Source organism: Delphinapterus leucas, chromosome 9 (genome assembly GCF_059928025.1).
Source record: "Delphinapterus leucas isolate spDelLeu-1000000601 "Yukka" chromosome 9, BTC_Dleu_Yukka2, whole genome shotgun sequence".
Classification (NCBI taxonomy): domain Eukaryota; kingdom Metazoa; phylum Chordata; class Mammalia; order Artiodactyla; family Monodontidae; genus Delphinapterus; species Delphinapterus leucas.
This window is the reverse complement of record NC_143137.1, coordinates 40,153,759-40,179,388: the sequence shown is the minus strand read 5'-3', so window position 1 is coordinate 40,179,388 and position 25,630 is coordinate 40,153,759. Positions and strand designations below refer to the sequence as shown.

The 25,630-nt window shown below is 36.4% G+C and overlaps 2 protein-coding genes across 8 annotated transcripts in view; one reads left to right on the top strand and one right to left on the bottom strand.

Moving 5' to 3' along the window:
* THAP5 (THAP domain containing 5) overlaps positions 1-25,630 on the bottom strand; it is a 196,289-nt gene that overhangs the window by 56,419 nt on the left and 114,240 nt on the right. For 2 of the 7 annotated variants that reach the window (XM_089917014.1, XM_089917015.1), the window contains exon 4: positions 1-25,630. This exon is cut by the window's left edge and continues 50,023 nt beyond it; it is cut by the window's right edge. The exons of 4 other annotated variants lie outside the window; for them this stretch is intronic. The gene's annotated coding sequence lies outside the window, so the exon portion shown is untranslated. One more of the 7 variants, XM_089917011.1, reaches the window with a different exon arrangement.
* Positions 1-25,630, top strand: part of LOC111179490 (putative G protein-coupled receptor 141) — a 161,329-nt gene that overhangs the window by 58,905 nt on the left and 76,794 nt on the right. The window lies entirely within an intron of this gene.

Sequence of the window (25,630 nt, the reverse complement as noted above, 5' to 3'; positions counted from 1 at the left end):
GGAAAATGTTTCAGTGTGAGCACAGGCAGGGCAGGCATTTCACAGATTTCCCAGGGACCACAGTGTAGAGGTTTGGAAGGTGTAGACTGTCTCACCCCAGAGAAGCTCCTGTGACCCTGCTCCTTGTCTTCAGGGCACTCACCTTGGCTTGTAATTATACACTCATCAGTGTGATTTCATCTTCCTCCGAGACCGTGAGCTCCGAGAGAACAGAGACGCTATCTAGCAGAGTGCCTGGCACACAAAAGACTTTCCATCATGGGAAGGAAGAAAATGGATATTCGCTCACTATGTATATATTTATGAGTTCGTGCTAACTGAATGCTAAGTAGACAACAAATACATCATTATCAAATGTAGTTGGGGAAGAACATTAATGTTTGTATAATTTGGATTTTTAAATGTTATATCAAGCCCTAATTAGCTTTTCTCCTCCAAATTGATATTCTAAATAAAACTCCCTTTATTTGGATTTTGAGTTTGTTTGCCCTGGTGCTCCAGTAACAGTCTTACATGCAATTAAGATACACACATACAGTAAAAGAACAGGGCTGTGGATTTTAATATTTTTCAAGACATTAAGCAGAGGCAGCTGCCCTTTTAAAAAACAAAATATTTAATTATTGGCAAACATCTGTTTTCTCAACTGTAGTGCAGTTAAAGGTTTTTTGTAGAAGGAAATGAAATATGAAGGTAAGCATGAATTGACCAAGAATCACTCAGAAACCAAAGAAAAATAAATGTAGGGAACAAAGGGTATGATTCAGGCAAGAAAAATTTCTCGAATCCATTGCATCCATGCTGAACTAGAAATGGAATAATGACATGAATAAAGCTTCATTGATGAAACATGAGAGTTATTGAAACAGATGGAAAAGGCAGGGTATGAGATCAAATACAATTCACTTGTGCTGAAAAACAACTTTAGTGGCAATGTTTCATACCACAGTTAATATAAAATAAGTCATTATTGGAAAAGAAGAAAGATTGCTCACTTTATTACATCACATCAATAATGCATTTTCTAGAAGCTCATCATGGTCCTTTCCATAAAGGCCAAATAATACAGAGAAATAATCTTTTATGTCTGCTTCTGCCTTCCTGCCTAGAAGGGTGCATTTCATTATTCTGTTTTGGTTCAACCTATCAAAATTCTCAAGGGGTTTCAATGCAGATGAATCCAGGCACTCTATGTAGACATCTAAAATAATTCAAGACGAAAAGAAAAAAGTAAAATAACCTGTTTCTATTTCCACTCTCAACCTCATCATAGCAAAGTGCTTTTTGTATTAATTATCTCATTTCTTCACTTAGTTTTGACTTTACAGAAATGGCCACAGACTGTGAGTGCACTTTTATTCTGTAATTTTTATCACTTACTACGCGCCAGGGGCTGCTGAGTGTGATCCAAATTCCTAAATTTTTGGTCTCCTTAGCTGGAAAGGGGCGCATAACACCTGCCTCATAAATCTCGGTTAGTATTCAATGAGATAAAGTAGATGAGATGTCCACAGCAGGATCTGATACACAGAGGCTGATTCCATTTGTTCTCTTACTCATTCATTACCTCCTTTGACAACAATAATTGTTGATCACTCATTAAATGCTTCCCTATAGGAATGTAGAATCCAGTGTGTGAGAAAGACAAGCAAACAGAAAATGGTGTGCGATTAATGCAATGATGTAGGCATGCACAGGGCACCTGACCCGCCAAGCTGGGTGGTGAAGGTGAGGGGGTGGGAGGGTTCCAGTAGAAGGAGCTGTGAGAAGTCAGGAAGGGGCGTGTGGGCAGGAGCAAAGGCCCAGAGCAGGAGGGGGAGCTTTGCTATTTTTAGAGAACTGAAAGTAGTTCTGGCCAGCCTTGGACTGCGGTAGAACAGATAGTAAGAGAGATGTCTCATGGCAAGTAAAGGCCAGATCATGAAGAAACTTACACAGCTTCTAATGAACTTTGGACTCTGTTATGAGAGCAACAGAGAGCATCTCAGTGTTATTTTTAAAAAAATAGTATTTGTTTCTTCAGATTGCAGTTTACTTGTTCATTAAAGAGAAACACAGAAAAGTTTATAAATGAAAACATAAATAGAAAGCCTCCACAGTCCTCTGATCCTGGGATAACCATCATTGATATTTTGCTGTAACATTATTCACGATAAATTTTATTGCTTTTTGATGTTGTTATAAATGTTGCATATTAATTATAAAAGGAAATTACAGATAATTGAAACATAAATTCAAAGATTCATTTGAATCTTCTCTGCGTGTTGATCTTGTTCTTAGTCTATGTTTGTCAATCTCTTTAATGTTTCTTACCCTGTATGTTATTTTTAATATATCAGGAGAGTATTTCCATATCACAAAATTTCATGTATAGTATAATTAATAATGAGAGAATAAACTATTTTTGTATAACAAAATTATTTAACCAATTTCCCGTTGTGAACATTTATGCTTCTCCAAATTTTTACTCTGAATAACAATATCATGACAAAAATTTCATAGCTAAGCCTTTCACAGATCTCTAAAAATTTTTATAGAATAAACATTAGCAATGGAATTTAAGGTATTTAATATATTATATACTATTTATAATATATTGTGTATTATATACTGTTATATTGCCCACTGAAAAACAGTTCGAGTTTTTCTCCTAGTAGGCATATATGTCTGTACCCCAGTCACTGGTGTCGTCAGGTTTTTTAATAGACAGTTTTATAGGTAAGACATGGTAACTCATTATTGTCAATTTGCATTCCTTTGCTTAATAATGAAGTTAAGCATATTTTCATGTATCAGGTGGTTAATTTTCTCTTCTCTTCCAAACTGTGTTAATGAACCTTTGCCATTTATTGTATTAATTATTCTCTAATTAAATCTTACATTAAGGAGATTTACCCTTCGTAGTATATATTGAAAAGATTTTTGTTAGTAAATAGTTTTTTGTTGAATTATGTTCATGGATATTTTGTTGCTTGGAAGCTATAGCAAAATAGTTTTCAACATTTCCATAACTGAATTCATCAATCTTTTTCTTTATGCTCCTTTACGCTTGTGGCATTGGGCTTAGAAAAGCATCCCCCCCACCACATGACTGCATGAGTATTACCCATGATTTATCCTGGCAATGACATTTTTATCCACGTGGAATTTATATTTATGTAGTAAGTGAGGGAGAACTCTAATTTAGTTTTCTTCCCCCCCACCCCCGCCGTGCCATGCTTAGCCAGCATCACTCTATGTGTTGATCAATCCAACCTTTCATCCTTCATTTAAAATGCCACTCATAGCTGACTCATTACTAACCATAATCATTTCTCATTGTTTTTTTAGACTAATAGAACCCAATTGTCGGGAGCAACGGGCACATATTTCCTTGCAGCTGACTGTGTGTGCCAGAGAGCAGAACAGCTCACATCTTATGAAGCGGTGGTCTCACTGTTAAGTGTCATTTCACCTTTTTCCTTCCTTGTTCCTGAAATAGGAGGTGGATGCTGTTAGTCAGTGAGGTAACCATCTTCCCACCCTGAGGCAAATCCACCTGCTGAGGATGGTGGGACAGGAGGTCAGAGAACTCTGACCCCAGGTGATTTTCTGGAATAATCATGCTAGCTCTAGACGTCTTGCTTGTGAGAAACCGAAACTCCTCTTTAGTGGATTCTGCATAACTGGATTTCTGTTTCATGCAGCCGAATTTATCTTAACTGATAAATCACTTTCATAATGAATGTATTTTTATACATACTAGAGGGTGTTTCAAGGCCTTCTAATATGTGTCATTGATTTGTATACCCTACATTATTCTGATAGCACAGTGTGTTAAATAATGTGGCTTTACATCTAGGATTCCAAGTCTTCCCTACTCTATCCCTGATTGTTTTTCTTCAAAAAGTAACTTTTTTTCTTTTCCCTTGTTTTGTTTTCTTAATGGTGAACATTGCTCTTCACACAGATGGCTGCAGAGGCTCTAAACTATAATCCAGGCATACACAAGCATACAACCCAGACCAATTAGCCAGATCTAAAGTAACCTGGCTTCTTACCACAACTGCCCTGTAAACATTACAACTTTCTTTCCTCCAAAATGACCGTAATCTCACATGAAAACAGTTACTGTGGGGGAACCAGGAATCTGGCTTTGTAGCCAAAAGTAAAATGAAAGCAGGAAATTCTGTGCCTCCCACTGGATTGCTCTGCTCTTCTTACTCTTGCTTTCTGTGTCCCTCTTTTTCAGCCTATCCACGTTTGTTCTCAGTATGTTTGAATACGCCATCTGAAACTTCTTTGGAGCTCACCACAGTGCTGATCTGCTTTCTCCCAACAGGAGTCTTAACAGATACTTGTCCCAGGGCCCAAAGCCCTCCGCAGAACCTTTCCTTGGGGTGGATTTTGTTCGACCATCGCATCATACTCTTTCAGGGCGATGAACTAGCTGCTCAATAACCAGCAATTCTGGTCGGGTCATGTCAGCTCTGTAAGGAACCATCCTGGCCCTGCTGGCTCCCCCTCATCAGCCTACTTGCTTTTTTTGTACTGCATTTCTTTAGATAACTTGATATTTGCTTTGTCAGAGTCATGTTGTCTCTCTAGCTATTCAAGTCTTCATTTATGTCCCTCATTGGAGTTGAAGCATTTTGTTCAAGTCCAGGATACTTCTTTTACTTTTTTCCTATTTACTTCCTATATTTTGTGGTTATGGAAAATAGGAAAATTTTTCCATTTCCTAATAGTTTATTTTTTATTAATATACTTTTGAGCTTTTCTTTGCTAACTGATTACCTTGTTGAACATTCTTATGATTTCAGCTTTTACTGGGTGGCTCTTTTGAGTTCTTTTCCTGATAACCAGTCATTGTAAACTAACACTATATTTTCCCCTCCCTGTATTTGTGTCTGTTATTTCTTTTCTTTCATCAGTACCCCAGTGGGAATATATAAGCATTCTTACATAAGTGTGCTGAGTCTTTTTTTCTTTTTCTGACTTTAGCAAAAATGCCTCTAATCCATCATTGTGAAATTTTATGTTGGCTCTTAGTTTTGAAGTACACTCCCGTTCCGGTTTTCCAAAGTGTGTCAGCAAAATGAATGTTGTCATTCCCTGTTTTACCATCTATCAAAATGATCACCTCCTTTCCCTTGCTTTCATCTATTGACATTGCTGAATATTTCTCAAACAGTTATCAAGCACAGCATGTCAGGCATTAAAAAAGATTTTATAATCAACTAAATTTGGAAAGACTGAAGACAATTGCTCCTTCTTGTATATGAACAAATTAAAGGCACTGAGAAGACTTGAAGCCAGGAAATTTCTTTGACTTTTTTCAATTCAGCTTTTTCATGAAAAAGTTAGATTTTCTATCTTATTTAGGGTTTGTGCATTAACATTTATACATGAAGATGCAATACGTTTTGTTTTTACCCTCTGTGTGTTATTTCTATTAGGGTTAGGAATCAGGATTATGTTAGCTTTTTTTTTTTTTTTTTTTTGCGGTACGTGGGCCTCTCACTGTTGTGGCCTTTCCCGTTGCGGAGCACAGGCTCAGCGGCCATGGCTCACAGGCCTAGCCGCTCCACGGCATGTAGGATCTTCCCGGACCGGGGCACGAACCCGTGTCCCCTGCATCGGCAGGCAGACTCAACCACTGTGCCACCAGGGAAGCCGAAATGTTAGCTTTTTAATATTAATAAGGAAATTTTATAAGCTCAAAAAGAATCTAAACAGGAAGGACATACATTTTAGGATCTGAACAAACTTGTCTGAGAAATGGCTCCCCAGGGGCAGCAGCTTTTGCACTTTGACAGCTTCATCTTTTTCTTTCATGAATATTGCTCAGTTCAGGTTTATCTCCTTTTCTTGTTTTAATTTGGTTTCTTATTTTTCCTAAAAGGTCATAAGTATCAATGAAATTTTCAGAGTTTCAGCATGTAATTATACATAACATTCCCTAGAACTTAAAACAAAAAAATACCCCTTTGTATTTTTAGTTATATTCTCTTTCTAATTCCAGATGTTTCATATTCATATTTTCTTTATTTTTATACTGATTTGATTTTCAGAGATTTGTTTTGATGACTGGTATATTCAAAGAATCAATATGTATTTATTTCTTGCAAAATTTTTATTTTCCAATTAGTTAATTTCTGCTTTTATCTTCATTAATTCTTCTCACCTGCTTTTTTAATGGTTATTTTTCATTGCTTTTCTAACTTCTTCTTTTGAATATTAGGCTATATATTTTCATTCTTATTTAATGGCAAGTACATTCAAGGCTATACATCTTTCTCTTAATACAGGTGTAGCTATCCCTTGCTGGATGGCAGGGCATAAGCCTTTCCACGAGTCTGGTCATGCTTGGAGGACCTTTAAGCTCAGGTGGGAAAACAATAGCACTAGTGATCTTAGGAAGGCTCACTGCATTTTGGAAACAGCAGAGATTCTCTTCCATGCCCCCTCTCTCCATGCACAGCTGGGTAATTAAATGTTCAGTTTCTGAATTTAGACTGCCCAGGCTGGCATTTCAGCTCTGACACACCTAATAGCAGAATAAGCTACTGAAGGTGCAGGAGGACAATGCAGCTCACGGGCTTACACATGGTTCGTCCCCTCTCCAAATTTGCTGTACTGCCCTTTACTCTGATGAAGCCACCACTGTTTGGAGGCAGAGCAACCTGCAAGGTGGTCTCCTCCCAGAGTCCAGGCAGGAAGTGGGAGGAAAGCCCCTCTGCCCTTGGCTTTCCCCTAGCCTACTCTGGGACTTTAGACCAGAAGAGGAGATCGGGATCCAAGTGCCTCACTACTTTTCTATCCTTCAGTCACTTTCTTCCATCTATTTTAGGGACCAGAGTGCATTTTTTTTTCACACTCTCATCTTCCACTGAGGATTCTTTACATCAGGCCTCCCCCTTCTCAAACCAAGCCTTTCGTATTGGCCAAGATACAGGGAGACACAATGATTCACAGTTAGAAAAAACAAATCAGAAAATGTTTTTAAAACACTGTACCCATTACACAGACACCGAGTACCATTTCTCTGAAAAATACTTATGTATATTATTTCTTGAATTCAGAGATATCAATGACAAATTCATCACCAATAAAAAAAATCCTATTAAATAAACTAAAAAACTGATTTACCAATTAACAATGGCATACCTTTAAATGCAAACCACTCTCTTTAGTTTCTCAATCAAAGTTTAGGTCTATGATTTTTTTCTCATTAAAAGTCAAAGGTTTTTCTGAAAAATTTTGGCTATGAGCAATCGATTATGTACTATACCATGAAAATAATATTTTTTTTTACAACCCAGGTGACTGAACTTGAATAATTTAGAAGATTTAGGTTTAACAATAAAATATAAGTCTTATCAAATAACACTAGGGTTTTTATCTGCATTTCCTATTCTATTAAAGGGGTTGTTTTGCTTTTTTTCCCTAACTGAATTATGTCTAATGGTTAGTTAAATAGCTTCTATTGAAAGTCAGTCAGTAACTTCTGACAAATAGAAGTTCATTTCCTGACTGGCCTCTGTGCATAAACAGGTCACTTCCACATATCTGAGCATTGAAATGTGTCATATATTTAGAGATACCCAGCAATGACCAAAATAAAGGCAGAAATTAATTAATAAAGACTATCATGACTCCAAAAGTTTGGTTGTTGAAAGACTACTAATATTGATAACTTTGGCAAGACTGATAAAGACAAAGAAAAAAGACAGAAATTACTAACATTAGGAAGGATAAAGGAACATCAATACAAGATCTATAGGTATTGAAAGGTGATAAGAAAAAACAATGAACAAGTTTACACCAAAAAATTTAACAACTTAGATGAAATGGAAAACTTCCTTGAAAAAAACCCCCACAATTTACATAAAATAGCATAAAATTAAATAGAAAAAGTGAATAGTCTCATCTCTATTAGAGAAATTGAATTCATAATTAAATGCTTTCTTTCAGAGAAATGTCTAGGCTATTGTGGCTTCAGTGATGAATTCTAACAAACATTTAAAGGAGAAATAAAACTAATATTACCCAAGTGCTTTCAATAAACATAAGATGAGGAAATATATCAAAACTTGTTTTATGAGGCCAACATAACATATTGCCTTTGATGATAAGACAAACATATTAAAAGATATTATAAGAAAGGAAAATTACAAACTTATAGTGTCATTAACTTAGATAGAAAATTCTTAACAAAATATTGGGATATAAAATCCAGAAATATATAAAAAAGATAATACATTATAACCAACTGAGTTTTATTCCAGCAATGCAAGGTTAGTTTAACTTTTGAAAATCAGTCAATGTAATTCATTATCTTAACAGAATAAAGGAATAAAACCATATGATCATTTCTATATATACAGAAAAATATTAAATATCTATTTATGACAACACCTCTCAGAAAATTAGAAATAAAGGGAAGCTTTTTTTAACCTGATCAAGGACACCTGCAAAAAAAACTACAGCTAATATACTTAATGGTAAAAGACTTCTTTTCTCCCTAAGTTTAGAAATATGACAAAATTTCCCACTCTCATCACTTCTATTTAATATTGTACTGGAAGTCCTAGCTAGTGCAATGAGGCATGAAGATGAATAAAAAGTATACAAAGGAAAGGAATAATAAAAAACTATTTTTGTTCATAGATGACATGATTATATATGTAGAAAATTCTAAACGAATCCACAAGAACAACTGAAATTAAAAAGGGAATATAACAAGCTCACAGGATAGAAGTCAAGACGCAAAGTTAATTTTATTTACATACACTAGCAACAGCCAATTAAAAAATCAAATTTAAAAGCCAACACCATTTAAAATAGAGTCAAAAATTCAATATACTTACAAATGACATGTACAACTTCTATGCTGAAAACAATAAAATATTGCAGAGAGAAATTAAACAAGACCTATACCATGGATATATATCTATCCTTATGCCAATAGCATACTTTATTAATTAGTATAATTTTATAATAAGATTTAAAATCATATACTTGTAGTCTTCTAACTTTTTTCTTCTTTTTCAAAATTATTTTAGCTATTCTAGGTTCTTTGTATTTCATTATAAACATTAAAATCAACTTACTAATTTCTACCAAAATGTCACTGGAATTTTGAAAGGGATGACATTGACTCTATTAATCACTTTGGGAAAGATTCACTTCTTAATTGAGTTTCTCAATACGTTAACATTGTATTTCTTTGCAGTTACTTAGTTTTTCTTTAATTTCTCTCTGCACTATTTTAAGGGGGTCCAATTTCATTTTGTTTCATTTTATGTTGTAACTCTTTAACAATGAGATAATCATCTCTCAAAATCCTTCACATATTTACCTGTTTCAATTCCTCTGGATATAACCAATCTCCTGTCACTACTGCCACACATCCTCCTCCATGCAGATGCTTTTCTACAACATGTTACTTGGCCTCTGACACCCTATGCTGGGGTTCCCCCCAGTGTGGACATCCTCCTCTCCCTGCTTGGGCTTCAACACTGTGTGCCAGGCCAACCTTGTGTGCGTATGACCTCCTCATTCTGCTTTGGCCCTGATGTTTCATACTTTGATTCCCAAACATGTAAATGTCCACCTTCCTTCGTTGAGTTCTCACGCCTAACACTGGGTCCTCCTAACCAACACACACACACCACACACACACACACACACACACACACACACCCTTCAGGCACAACCCGAACTCTGATATCCTATTTAAGGACTTTCCTCTTTGAGCCTTCTCACTCTACTCAGGCACCGCCACTCTGTGTCACATGGGGACACTCCACTAAATAGCTTTGAAAGTGTATCATTCCAAAAATGGAGAGAAAGGAAGGGAAGAGGAAGAAAGAGGAAGAGCAAGGTGGACTTTTTAATAAATGATATTGGCATAACTAGATACCCATTTGGAAAGAGACAAATCAATCTATCCCTCTACTGTGTACTAGAATAAATTCAAATTTATTAGAAATTTAAATGTAAAAGGTTATATAAATACTAAAAGAAAACATGGACAAATTCCTCTATGGATTAGGAGTGTGGAATACTTTCCTCTTACGACTCAAATTCCAGAAAAAACTTTTACATGATAAGGCAAGTAAAAAGACAAATGGCTGACTTGGGAAAAATACTTCAACTTATATCACCTCATGCATAAAGGACTTCTAGAAATAGAGAAGAAAAATTTCAACAAATCTTTAGAAAAAAATAAAAGTAATGCAAATGGTCCTGAAGTGTGAGAAAAGATGATCAACCTCACTCAGAATATGACATATGTAAATTAAAATTTCACTGAGATATCATTTCTCACATACCAGATTGGCAAAAATCCAAAAGTATGACAGCATGTATCGTCAGCAAGGCTGAGAGAAAGGAAAAACTCTCATTCACTATTGGTGATATTTAGCAAAATTACATATGCATTTACCCTTTAACTCAGCCATCTCATTTTTAATAATCTATCCAGAAAATACAATAGTAAAAATATGAAAAGATATACGTTCTCGACTATTTATTGCAGCACTGTTTCTGATAAGTAAAAGCCTAGAGACCAGACAAATGTAGACTAGTAGAGGAATAAGCCCTAGTAGGTCAGGACACTGGAGGACCATGCTGCATAAAGAAGATGAAAAAGCTCTCCGTATATCACTATAAAGGGATCTCTAGGATTTTTTATTTAATGAAAAAAGCACTCTGGAGACAAGCTTGCAAACTTCTACCTAAGAAAGGAGAGGATACAACTATATACCTACATTTGCTTATATTTAAAAACCAGTGGAAGGATAAACCTAAGAATAGTTATCTCTAGGGGGAGGGAGAAAATAGATTGGAAGGGGTAAAGACGGAAGCTAGACTTCTTTGCATGTATCTTATTTAGTAGATTTGATTTGGAATCATGTATATTCTTCACATTATTATGAACAAAATTAAGTCTAAGTAATAAAAGGCAAAATGACACAAATGAAACTAACTCTGTATTGAGTTGGTGGTTTTATCAGTGAGAGAAAAATTATTTCATTGATTGTAAAGCACAGTAATTTGACAGTATATCCTTTGTGGAATAGATCCTATGGACAAGAAGAACAACAAAATTTAGCTGTTTTTAGTAATCATAGTGTTAATGTTATGGAAATTTTTTTTCTAAACCAATGTGTGTATAATAAGGGTGTGTACACATGCACACATATGTGTGTGTGTATATATATATGGATAAAGCAAATAAGTAATTATGTTAATGCTGTTGAGTCAATATTTTCAGTATAAGAGGAAAAAGATGCAAATATAAAATCAAAGAAATTGTGTAAAAACCCATAGGCCTAAATTTGAATTGTAAATACGAACTTTATAAAAACCCGATGAGTTTTCTCTTCAAAAGTTACAAATTTTCTAAGTTTGTCCACTGAAAAGGACTAGAAAAAATGACTAACCCAGAGCAAAGATCATCCCAAGCATCCAGACTGTAGTCCCCGAACTCTCATTTCCATAAAAAGAACAAGAGCTCTTTGAAGAGATAGCTGATTCCAGGTCTGTGGCAGCAAATGTACAAAATTAGCCTGAAATCTCAATATTGAAAGTAAGGAGATTATTGAAAATCACTGGAGCCATATCAAAAGGACTCAAGAGGCAACTTGAATTGGCTTCTACTTGTCTCAAAAATGGGTAATTGAACCATCAATAGGGATAATAACTACAGTGAATTGAAGTGTATTGAACGTGTTTAATCCATGAGTTCATAATGCTTTGAAGAAAAACAAACAAACTTGTGATCACTATTAGATGCTAGGGAACCAATTCATTCTGAAAACTGGTAAACAAAGGGAAAGCATTTATCCTGTAATTTGTATACAAACTATAATGAAGACTAAATATACATACATATTCATACTCCATTGATAAGAAAATGTTCTTTATAAAAGAATTCTAAATGATAAATGCAGAAAAAATGAGAGAATTAGAATACCAACATTTCACAACCCCTAATGAAAACTGCGTCTAGGCAAAGAGTATCAAAGGCTATTAAAATTATTTGGTTAAAACTAATAAAAAACTTTATAGTGGACTGTTCAGGTTGGCAACACTTGAATCTACTGATCAATTTTAACACAACAAAAAACAGAAATACAATCAGATACTGTGTGACGCCTAAAGTGATGCAAAAGGAAGTACAAAATACCAGCTATGAAGTATTCTTGCCAAACACTGAAAATGAATCTATCAAGCCTCTAAGTACAACTGTACAGGAAACACAAGGGACAGAAGAGCATGTTAAACAACACTCTGGTGACATATCAGTGAAATCCAGTACGTGGAAGACTCTACAAATGACCCACTTTCTTCAAAAGATAAACAAAATACAAATACAAATAAAATTACAAAGGAGGGGGGAACTATTGATTAAAAGAGACATAAGGGATATATCAACCAATACAAGATATGGATTCTGTTTGGCTTCTGATTCTAACAAGCCGGCTGTAAAAACAAACAAGTAACAACAACACAACAACAACCAACCAACCAATAAACAATAAAAACATTTATGTGATATATTGTGATACTAAGATACTAAGGAATTATAATGTTGAAGTATAACAATGGTATTGTGGTTATGTTAAAAAGAAGAGTCATTGTATTTTAGGATTGGCACATTCATTGAGGAAATATTATAATACCAGTGATTTGCTTCAAAATAATCTAGTGTTATGGGAGAAATGGTAGGGGTATAAATGAAAGATTTTTCATGTGTTTAAAATAATTGAGGGGCTTCCTTGGCAGTCCAGTGGTTAAGAATTTTCCTTCCAGTGCAGGGGTTGCGTGTTTGATCCCTGGTTGGGGAGCTAAGATCCCACATGCCTCACGGCCAAAATAACAAAACATAAAACAGAAGCAATATTGTAACAAATTCAGTAAAGACTTTAAAAATGGTCCACATCAAAAAACTCTTAAAAAAAATAATTGAAGTTTGAACCATGGGTGCATGGATTTATTGTATTATTCTTTCTACTTTTGCACTTATTTGGAATTTTCCATCGTGAACACACAAACAAAATCTAGAGGGTTTACCTATGCTGAAGCCAAGCAGATTTCTTAGGCAATGTCTTTGGAGGTAGGTACCACATAACAAGCATCTCCTTATTCTTACCTATTCAAATTTGGTTATCTTTTCACAGTTAGCTAAGAACTTATCTCAGTGATTAACACACTCTTAATTGCCTTTTACTTCAACACTTTCTACTATAGCACTAACCAAATGTATTTTTTTTTAATTTTCAGAATTTTATTCCAGCTACAGTTCTCTCTTCTAAATCACATGTATATAAAACATGTCCCCATAAGTAACCATTGTTTTTGCTTATCTATGGTTGCCTGCATGTCATAGGATCCCCCTTTTCATTCATACAATTTTTTAAGCAATCATTAATAGTTAATACAATGCTTGCTATATGTTCTAGACTGACATAGGTGCCTTAGGCAACACGGAATAAACAGAATTACATCCTTCTCTTCAAGGAAATGGCATAGGTAAAATAACTGGCACACCACAGGAGAGCTACAGAGGTTGATGCCCTTCCCTTCCTGTGTGCCTGGTGTTGTTCAGAAGGGCAGGGTACACAGTCGTGGAACAGAAAGCACAACTCGTATTATCCTGGGTGTTGTATTCATGCTGCCACCATACATAGTATGTGAATTAGGTTTAACCTAAGGATTGACTATAAGGTATCTGAAAAAGCATCCTTGATTTTTCCCAAGACCCTGGCTGTTCTGCTCACTATTCCAGTGAATACCCCTTTTATAGGGACATTTTAGCATCACCCTATGTGGAATTGAGGCTTAGGAATATTTATGAGAATGATTTTTTTTGGTGGGTCATTACCAATACTTTATTCACTCAACAAATGCATGCACGCTTACCATGTGCCTGGCACTGTACTTAGTACAGTGATATAAGGAGAAGAAAACAAAGTCTTTATTATTCTGTAGCTTATGGTGCTGAGGACAAGACAGATGTTTATCAAATAAATACACACACATATAATTGCAACCTGACAGGTTAAAGAAAATGTAGAGTTTTTGTTTTTAGAATGTCTAACAAGGGGACCCAGCTCTGCTAAGCAGCTGGCTGAAATCTGAAGACTGCCCAGGATTTAACTAAGAGGTGGGATTGTGCAGAGGCGGGGGAAGGAAGGGGTGGTCCCTAGGAGGTACCTGGCAGTGTTGCAGGGTGTGTATTCAAGAGCTTGAGACAGAGAGGACAGCCTTTGTAAAGACACTGAGGCAGAGAACAAGGGGGAGAGTGCCCCGAGGTACCATTTCAGGCATTGTGAGATGCAAATTATAGATAACTCTAATCTGGGAAGTACAGCAGACCCTAACATAAAGATAACCAACTCAGCTCGGCTGTTAAATATCCACTGAAATGAGGGAATGTTGTGGGCTGATGAACAGAGAGGGTCGCAGGAGAAAAAAATTGAGTTTTAAGAGAGTAGCATGCATTCAGGGGAATGCTTTTTCACTCATCTCTTTTTCTTTCCCCTGAAACCCTCTGATTCCAACTGATTACAGGTTTTTTTTTTTGCGGTACGCGGCCCTCTCACTGTTGTGGCCTCTCCCGTTGCGGAGCACAGGCTCCGGACGCGCAGGCTCAGCGGCCATGGCTCACGGGCCCAGCCGCTCCGCGGCATGTGGGATCCTCCCGGACCGGGGCACGAACCCATGTCCCCTGCATCGGCAGGCGGACTCTCAACCACTGCGCCACCAGGGAAGCCCCTGATTACAGTTTTGAGAAGCCAGTTACTTAGATTTAATAGAAACATCTAAGTCATTGTTCTTCTAGCAGAAGAGAGAAATGATAATTTCTTTAAACAATCAAAATGTATTTTATTATTTATTTATTTACCTTTGGAAAAGTCCATTCTTTTTAAAATTGGAGTATAGTTAATTTACAATGTTGTGTTAGTTTCAAGTGTACAAAGTGATTCAGTTACACATATATATATTCTTTTTCAGATTATTTTCCATTATAGGTTATTACAAGATATTGGATATAATTCCCTGTGCTGTACAGTAGGTCCTTGTTGTTTACCATTTTTATATATAGTAGTATGTATATGTTAATCCCAAACTCCTAATTTATCTTCCCCCGCCCCTGCTAACCCCTTTGGTAATCATAAGTTTGTTTTCTATGTCTGTGAGTCTTTTTCTGCTTTGTAAATCAGTTCATTTGTATCATTTTTGTAAGATTCCACATATGTGATATCACATGATATTTGTCTTTCTCTGTCTGACTTACTTCACTGAATATGATAATCTCTAGGTCCATTCATGTTGCTGCAAATATCATTATTTCATTTTTTATTATGGCTGAGTAATGTTCCATTACATATATATACCACATCTTCTTTATCCATTCATCTGTTGATGGATAGTTAGGTTGCTTCCATGTCTTTATTTTAAATAGTGCTGCTATGAACATTGGAGTGCATGTACCTTTTTGAATTAGAGTTTTCTCAGGGTATATGCCCAGGAGTGGGATTGCAGGATCATATGGTAGCTCTGTTTTTAGTTTTTTAAGGAACCTCCATACTGTTCTCCATAGTGGCTGCACCAATTCACATTCCCACCAACAGTGTAGGAGGGTTCCTTTATCTCCACACCCTCTTGAAAAATCCATTCGTGATCAGGCCAGAATGCTGATCTCACAGGCTTCCCTCTGGTGCTGAGGTAATATTCCAGGGTTATCTCTACTTGGGCTGAATCAGCCTGTACTGGCACTTTTGCAGCAATGGGTAGGGAGAAGCATGTTGGCTTTTAATTTATTTTTTTTTAACATCTTTATTGGAGTATAATTTCTTTACAATGGTGTGTTAGTTTCTGCTTTATAACAAAGTGAATCAGCTATACATATACATATATCCCCATATCTCCTCCCTCTTGCATCTCCCTCCCACCCTCCCTATTCCACCCCTCTAGGTGGTCACAAAGCACCGAGCTGATCTCCCTGTGCTATGTGGCTGCTTCCCACTAGCTATCTATTTTACATTTGGTAGTGTATATATGTCCATGCCACTCTCTCACTTTGTCCCAGCTTACCCTTCCCCCTCCCTATGTCCTCAAGTCCATTCTCTACATCTGTGTCTTTATTCCTGTCCTGCCCCTAGGTTCTTCAGAACCATTAAACCATCAAAATGTATTTTAAATGTATTTTAAGTCCAAATCAAAATAAAAAAATGGATTTCAGAGGCATCTCAAGCATTGTGCCAAAACTCAGGTTGAGATAAGACAAGAGAGCAGAACAAAAAGAACCTAGGTATCCAGCATTTATTGTGTGTTTGAATGAATGAATGAATGCATAAATACTGTTAAATGCTTTATATGTATATAGTATTTGTAAAATATTTATGTATATAAAATACATACCACATGCACATATAGTTTCTTTAAATTTTCCCAACAGCCCAGTAAGGTCATCATTGTAGTTGTTATTATTTTTACCAAAATTTTACTGATCAAGAAAGGTGACTAATTCAGGTTACCTGCTTAAATATGTGCTATTTTTACTAAACCTCCTAGGAACAAGGATTGTGTAAGTTTCCTTAGCTGTTCTGTCTTTCTTGTCCATACTGGCTATTTGGCTCAGTACAGAGCTTGGCCCTTACCTTGCCCCCTGTAAGAGCTAACAGCCCACATTAACCAGTGTCATGGTAATAAGAATGTATGTCCTCCTCTGCCAAGGCCAGTCAGGAAGCAGGTCTTTGTGTTCTTACAGTATAGGCACTTCTGTTTGCAGAAGAGGCTGAATTTTTGGTAGATCTTGCTTTGCAAAGCTTTGGTTCTCCCCTTGGGGCCTCACATGTATATACAGGACAGGCGCTGCTTTTGAGTCCTTTATCATCAATCTTTTATTAGGTTTTTCATATCTTTGGTGAGTCCTTTAGATTACAAGCTGAAAAACTTATTTTTAAAACTGAAGTCCAGCCAGCATATTATCCCTCCAAAGTGTCTTTTATTAAAAACAAAAGACACACACATGCCCCACACATAGAAAAAACTCACACTGCCAAAAGACTCATCAAGGTCTTATTGTATATTAGAAGAGAGGCACTATTTCTCCAGGCAGCATCCTCCTGGTCTCCCTGGAGACCATCAAGAGGACAAAAGCAACGTGAAAGTCATAGGAGCTTCATGGGCAGTGGAATAACAAAGGCTGATTGTAGCCTTTTCAGGTGAGGAGCAGTCCAGAGAAACAACGTGATTCAGATATAGGAGCTATTATTTTGACTTTACCACTGACTGGCCAAGGAGACTTTGCAAATCACTGAATTTTTTGTGATTCAGTTGCCTCATCTAAAAGTTAAAAACAAAAGATATTGCTTCTTCCTTCCTAAGCATTGATTATAGAAACGCTTAAGAGGAAAGACATATTTTCCAAGTGATTGAATTTAGACACTAAACAAAGGACTCCAAGAGTTTAGTAGTCATTAGACGATTTAATATTTGGCTTTTCTGAGCCTCATGTGTAAAATAATCCTCAGCTGAGATAAGCTCATGTATTTGAAACACATACCATGTAATCAAAGGGTAAACGCACTGGCACCCAGTAAACATTTCCTACACAATTGTTAATTATAAGACAGAGCATGATGTAATGATTTTTATAAACCACATGGTTTAGAAACAGACAAGCCTGGGTTGGATTCCTAGTCTGCCCTCATTTAACCTTAGTACAATAATAAACCTTGCTGTTTGAACACTTTTTAAATGGGGAAATAGTTGTTTTTTTTTTAACATCTTTATTGGAGTATAATTGCTTTACAATGGTGTGTTAGTTTCTGCTTTATAACAAAGTAAATGGGGAAATAGTTCTATTGTGAGGAGTAATTATGTAAAGTACTTAGTGCAGTGTCTGATGCATAGGAAGTACTCAAGAAATGGTGGCTTCTGTCTAAATATTCATGCACCCATCCATTATGTGTCTATGTCTACAGTGCAGCTTATCATATTCTGCAATACCTGCTTCTCTGAGACCAAATCACACTGGAAATGTTGACTCACTGAATTCACAAAGCTGCATCCAAAGCTTAACCATTTTGCACAGGGGAATATTAAGATGAGAACATGCAACAAAAATACCTCCTTGAAATACTACCAGGTTGGAAGATTAAGGGCTCTGTGCACACACTGTGCTGTGGAGTGCGCAAACAGTAGTAGTTGCAGTGTTTGTGGGTAATTATTAACATTTATCATCTCTGTTTCTTTGTACCACTATCTCAGTTTTCTGCTATAAATCTGGATGTTTTATTTTTTATTGGTGGTAATAATTTGGCCTGGCACCTTTGGAGTTCTCTGTTTTGCTATTACTTAATTACAGATAGTATCACTGAGAAAAAACACTGGAGTTTTTGATGCTCTAATGTCTGAAATCAATTTATGAAACTGGGACCAAGCCCCATGGTCAGCACATAGTAACTGTTAATGTTCTCTGTCCCCTCTAACCTAATTTCGTTGTCAAGGAAAGATATGTAGTGTGATTTAAGCAAAAGGATGATTATCTGAATAGGTGGAGTCTCATTACAGCCAGCATAATGGCCTGTCATACTTGCTTGGTTATATCTGGAGTCTGCGTAAATGGGTATATATTGCCATTATATATAATGTACTTGATTTTAAAACATTTCCACAGATGGTATCCTGTAAGTACTTGATCTTTTCTTTCCTTAACTTTATTAATCAGCCCTTTCCCTGATTTTTACTTACCTAGAATTAAATTAAACTCTTATTAGAACAAAAAATTTATCTGTCCTAAAGATATCTGATTTTCAGATCCTGAAATTTCTACAAATACTTTGCAGAGCTTATCACATTAAAAACTCTTACATTTTAATACTGTTACAGCATAAATGCTAAATATAAAAATACATTAGTTTTGATATTAGTATTGAATTCAGCACTGATTTAGAAGAACTATGTGTACAAAACATAACAATGCACTACCTCCTAATAACAAGGTAACTAAAACATGGGCTTTGACTTCAATGAATATAAAGTCCTAGGGTAACCATAGTCAATTAAAAATTCTAAAAAGCCTTGTCAACTGCATCTGCTAGTATAGAATTTTTAAAATAGTATTTTTATCATTGGCTCAGCAAAGCATTTTCCCTCTAGGCTATCTAATTCTGAAAGCACACACAAAATGAGATGTTAAAATATTTGATAAAATGAGTTTCAAATGAGATAATCCCAGGTACAAAAATGCAGTTAAACACATTGTGTAAAGAAATTAGTAATTAGAATGAAAGTCATAAATTAAAAGGATGAATTTGGCTGATGGAGCTAAAGCTGATACCTGAAGTACGGACTATAAGACTAAAAGTAAAATATCCCGTTACTTAGTTTAATGATTAAATAGACCTCAGTAGGTTTAATCCCTTTGATTTAGCAACCTGAGAATGAACTCATATTTACAAGAAAACCACAACTTTTGTATTTGTCTCTTGCTTGCTATCTGTTGTAGTATCTTGAAGATGAGAGATAGAAAAAATTTGCTTAAAAGTTCAGACTATAGTGGATAAAACTGTATTGTATAATTGAAATTTGCTAAGAGAGTAGAACTTAAATGTTCACCCCCCAAAAAAGAAAAGATAAATATGTGAGGTGTTGGATACGGATGTGTTAATTAACTAGATGAGGAGAATCCTTTCACAGTGTATATATATATCAAATCACTATGATGTACAATTTATCTTACAACTTTATACGTCAATTATGCCTCAATAAAATGGAAATTAGAAAAAAAGTTCAGACCTTCATTTATGTTAATAATGTAATAGCTTTAAACATCTATTCTGAAATTAATGGCTTTCTATTTTTATTAGGAATCCTGAGAACCTGTGCTGTTTCCCACCCCCAATTCTCTGCCAGAGGCTTTGAGTTGGGCAAGGAGGTTTTAAAAGATACAGCAAGATTTCAGGTTTTAAAAGATAGAGCAAGATTTCCTGCTCCACAATAAAACAATTAAATGAGAATTTCTGAGAAGTTGCCAAGAACAATCAAGAAAGATGTTGCTTTTTCTGCAGAACACTCACTGAAGAATAACATTGCATCTTAGTCAATGAGCAGATTCTCATTATTTATTTAGATTTATCTGGCACTTATTCTCTGAAGGGCTCATTAGAGGAAATTATTCCAAGATCATATACATTTACAGACATGTTATTTATCCCTATGTTTACTTTCATATTTTTTCATATTTAACCCACAAATATGTCTTGAATCTAGTCACATTTCTCTATCTCCACCACCGTAAGCTTTCTTATTTTTTTTTTTGGCTGTGCCCTGCGGCATGTGGGACCTTGGTTCCCTGACTAGCGATCGAAACTGCGCCCCCTGCAGACTCCATTTTAAGCGTGGAGTCTTAACCACTGGACCATCAGGGAAGTCCCTCACCACCCTAAGCTTAATACAGACTATCACCGTCTTTCACTTAGATGAGTGGCATTACGTGTAAACTGGGTTTCCCACCTCCACTCTTGCCTTCTCCATCTGTTCTCTGCTCCACAGTCCCGTGATGACTTTTCTGCAAAGAAGCCAGCTGGGATTTTGATAAAGATGACATTGACTTCATAGATCAATTTGGGGAGTATTATCATCTTAACAATACTAGGTCTCTGATCCATGAACATATTTACATTTTATTAGTTTTCTTCTAATTTCTTTCAATGATGTTTTGTAGTTTTGGCAGTACAAGTTTTGCAATTCTTTTGTTAATTTTACATCTAAGTATTTTATTCTTTTTGATGCTATTAAGTACAATTTTTTTTAAAAATTTCATTCTCAGATTATTCATTGCTGCTATTGAAATACACCTGATTTTTATAGGTTGATCTTATATTCTGTAACCTTGCTTAACTTATTAATTAGTGATTCCTTAGGATTTTCTACATAAAATATAATGCCACTTGAAACTAGAGATGGTTTTACTTCTTTCTTTGTAATCTGTATGTCTTTTAGTTCTCTTTCTTGTATAATTGCTCAGTCTAGAGCCTCCAGTACAATGTTGAATACAGGTGATGAGAGTGGTCATCCATGTTTTGTTCCTGACCTTAAAGGGAAAGTCTTCAGCTTCATCATTAAGTATATTAGCTGTGAGACTTTTGTAGATGCCTTTTATCAGAGAGAGGAAATACCTTCTATTTCTAGTTAAATTTTTTTTCATGAAAGCATGTTGAATATTGTTAAATGCTTTTTCTGTATGTATTGAGATTATCATGGTAGCTGCAGGGGGTTGGTTCCAGAACCCCTGCAGATACCAAAATCCAGTAATGTTCAAATCTCTTATATAGAATGGTGGAATAGAGTCAGCCCTCCGTATCTGGGGGTTCTGCATATGCAGATTCAACCAGCTTTGAAATTTGATATGTGGTTGTTAAATCTGAGGATGTGGAGCCGGAAGATACAAAGGGCTGACTATAGTTTTTGTCTTCTTTCCTTCCATTCTTCAGATTACACAGCCTCTATCAATTTATCTTTGTGTTTGCTAATTCTTTCTTCTGCCAGCTCAAATCTGTTGAATCAATTCAGTGAATTTTAATTTCAGTTATTGTACTTTTCAACTCCAGAATTTCCATTGATATTTTCTATTTGGTGAGACATCATTTTTTTTTTTTTACTTCTATAATATGCTTCTTTTAGCTCTGATGTTTATAATGGCTGCTTTGACGCTCTCAAAGGCAATTTCTGTTGTCTACTCTTTTTTTCTGTTTCCGGGCAACATTTTCCTGTTTATTTTTGTCTATCCTTTTTTTGTTGAAAACCAGACATTTTCAATAATATATTGTTGCAAACAGGAATACAAATCTGTCTCCTCCCTATTTTCTTTGGTATTCTTATAGTTTGCTTGCTTATTAATTTAGTGACATGGCTGGGCTAGTTCAGTGAAGTCTATTTCCCATGTAGTACGCATGCTCAGATGTCACTCCCTAAAGGGTGCAGCCTTGGGCATGTACATAGTTTCACTGACCTCCTTCCCCAGGGATGAATATGGCTTTAGCTGGTTCTCTTTGACTGTTTCTTTCCCTGAACACCCTGTTAAGCTTTAGGCAGATTATCACACCAAGCTGTTAGCCTCCGCTATTTGCCGGCTGATTTCTCTATTGTTTTTGACAACACCTTGGGTCATAAATTGCTCCACAGTCTGATTCAATTAGAGTTGGGCCCCTTTGCAGAGGTAGTCTTTGAGGCTTGATTTACCCCAGCAGAGCTCTTCTTAGCTATCTTGTTCTCTGGTTCTCTCTGTTATACTTCTAGCTGCTTTACCATTTTCCTTGTTGCTCTCAAGGAGACTCCTCTTAATTGCTTACCTCCAAGAACTCTATTGCTTTCATCAGTGTCCTTGAGCTTGAACATCCTCATGCTCTGTTACAAATAAAGAGGTACCTTTCCTGATTTCTCTATTTTAACTTACATTACCTGTCACTCTCTCTTCATTTGCCCTACTTTATTTTTCTTCATAGCCCTTGCCTTGACCTGACATTACATTACATATTTATTTATCTTATTGTCTATCTCCTCCATGATAATATAAGCTCCCTGAGGGCAGTTTAATGCTGTATGCATGATTCCCGTGCCATATGCCTAGTTCCTAGAATTCTGCTTAACATACAGTAGGCATACTAAACAGTGGTTGACTAAGTGATTTAGTGAATAATGAAGGAATAAATAAGTCAACAAACACCACTATCCGCTGAAAGGAAAAGGGGAAATTCGCAGCGAGAGTTAAGTCGTTGCATGCAGATGACTATTCAGAAAGCCAAGAAGTCTATGATGAAAAAAAAACATGTTGAGAAAATGAAAATTACAGTGAGTTGAGTAGGTCTAATGCCCCAAATGAAGATGAACTCAATGATAACGATGATGATGATACTAATGACAATAGCTACACAGCTAACATGAACTAATGCTTATAGGAGGCTGAGCCCTATGCTATGTTTGAATCCATTATTTCATCTAAAACTCTCAATGACGCTTTGAAGGAGGTACTGTTTTGCAGACATGTATAGTGAGCACACAAAGGCTCAGGAGTAAATGTAGGGCAGTAACACAACTAGCAAGTGACAAAACTGGGTATCCAGACTGGGCAGTGAGATTTCAGAGACTATTTTATTAAATAAGCTATGATAGTATGCCTAAACATACATGATATTAGGAATTAAAGAAATGGTTAAAAATAAAGGAAATAAAATCAGAATCTTCATAGATCCCAAGAGCTGTGGGTAAAAGTGAGGTCATGTTCATATTAATTCTCAAATTATTTTGGCTTATTAACTTATTTCTTGGTCCCCTGTGAAGTCGATTTCTGCAGCCCCCGCCTCCCGCAAAAGTTCTGAGGGATTCCTACAAGGTACGTCATTTGTCTCACAAGTATTACAAATGTGGTCTAGGTACTGCTGTTTTTCTTCACAAGTTTCCAGTGGGCTTACGGCACCTCCTGCTGGACCTCCTGGTCTCCATGGGTGTCCTGTCACTACTCTGTGGCCCCCATCGCCAATGCACTAATTCACAGGGCTAGAATCATGATAGTTAACGGGTTCTGAGCAGAAACGAGGACCACGCTCATCGTACTCACTCTGTGTTGCACTTCAGCTATGGTCTGGAAATCCAAGTTACCCTGCTCGTGCCTGAAAGTCTGAAAGCGTTCCTCGTGAAAGGAGATCTTTTAGCCTCTGTAAGACTTAGAACTGAGCCCATGGACTCAGTCTTGGGAAGATACTTGAAGTTGCTTCCATTAGCCCTTTTTGAACCTTTATATATTCATGTAAACCTGCATGTACAGCCTCCTTTCTCTTCTTAAACCAAAGCAAAAGCACTAGCCCGAATGGATCTATGTGAACTGATACCCTTTAAGTGCTGTTTGCTAATCATGATCAGACACTGTTGAATTCCAGCACTGGTGCAGCCTCAGCTTTAACTGATTGCTTCTGTTTGTCTCCAAAGCTGTTACTCCTGACATTATATTTTATTTTCACATCTGGTTAATTTTCCAACTTGTATGTTATCCTAAGTTTGTGGACCACCAGGGATGCAACTCGAAAAAGCAAAACGGAGACATGTTGCTTGTCTTCTCTAGGGTTCTAGTCTCTAAAACTCATTGCTAGAGACTTCTGTGGAGAATAGTTACTGAATACGCAAATGATCACTTGGGGAAATGTGTCAAGCTAGAGGAAGGGGATTGCAAGAGTATGCAGTTTCCTTACATTGCATTGGGAGGGAGTGATGTCTTAACTCTAAAGAATTAGAGCAGTTGTCAGCTCTGATGGAGAATGTGGTGAAAACAACGTATACTCTGAAGTCAGACAAACTTGGATTAGAGTCCTGGTTCTTTCACTTCAACTGATTTTAGCAAACATGCATTGAGTGCCTACTGTATATGTCAGCCACTACTAGGCACTAGTGACAGAGATGAGTAAACGATTATCCTGAAATGATACAGTTCAAAGTCTAGATGGGGCAAATCACTTAAAAGTATAAAAAATTAGATAAAATGATGTACTAGATCAGGTGTAGTACGAAGATACCTATTGTTTGAAATTATATCAAGTTAATTGTTCTTAAGCCTCAAGTGAATTTTTCATCCATAAAATTGATCATAATACTTTAAAAGATCATTTAAGGCTTGGAAAAATATAAATATATGTATACACATACATACACATACAAACACACACACACACACACACAGAAAGAGACAGACAGAGAGTAAATGATAAAGCAAACCCATACATCTTTACCAAGATTTGCCTCTTGTTAACAAGGTTAAATAACCTCTTCAAACTACTGCTGTAAGTTGAAGGATTCAGCACTTGCACCTCTTTCCTCTTCTGTCCCAAAGTTCATTGACAGATCTGAAACATGTATTTTAAAAGATATAATTTCCAACAGTGATGGGAAAAAAAATGAAAGTCTGCTATCAGTAGAGCAGAAGTCTTGAGGCATTGCAATTATGAATCAGAGCTAAAAGAATACAACCCAAAATACAGGCTGGAGAAAAGTATCTCAGATGGGATTCTTTCCTCTCCAAAGAGATCCAGAGAAATTTTAAAGTCAGAGTCGACAAATGCAAACAAGGCAACCATTGGGGTAATTCATTAAAGGTCTTCCTTCAAAATAGCTGAGCTAGTTGGGGGCTGCTGCTTCTCCACTTGCACTGCCTGCCAGTGAAATCTCTGGGGAGACTGGGCTGGACCAAGAGGCAGAGCAGAGGTGGAGATTAGGCTCTACCTTTGGGTGACAGCTGGGAATTAAAAATGGAAAAGGAGCAGTAGACACCAGGCTTTACCCCTAGATTAAAGCCAAGGCAGGAACTGCTGTAGAGAAAGTTCTGACATAGAGATTCCCAGAGAAGCATTTGGTTGACAGGAAGAATGGAGAGCGCCACTCTACTCACTTGACTTCCTGCCCACTCTGCCCAACCTCATCCCCAGGCCCTCCTGTCAACAAACACCACTAGTCCATGATCAGGACTTCTAGCCACAGCAGGAGAATGAGAACTCTCTTTGGGGAATGAAAATAGACTCGTGACCAACAGTGTTTTACGTCTAAACCCTCAACTCAAAATACGAGCATAGAGTTCTAA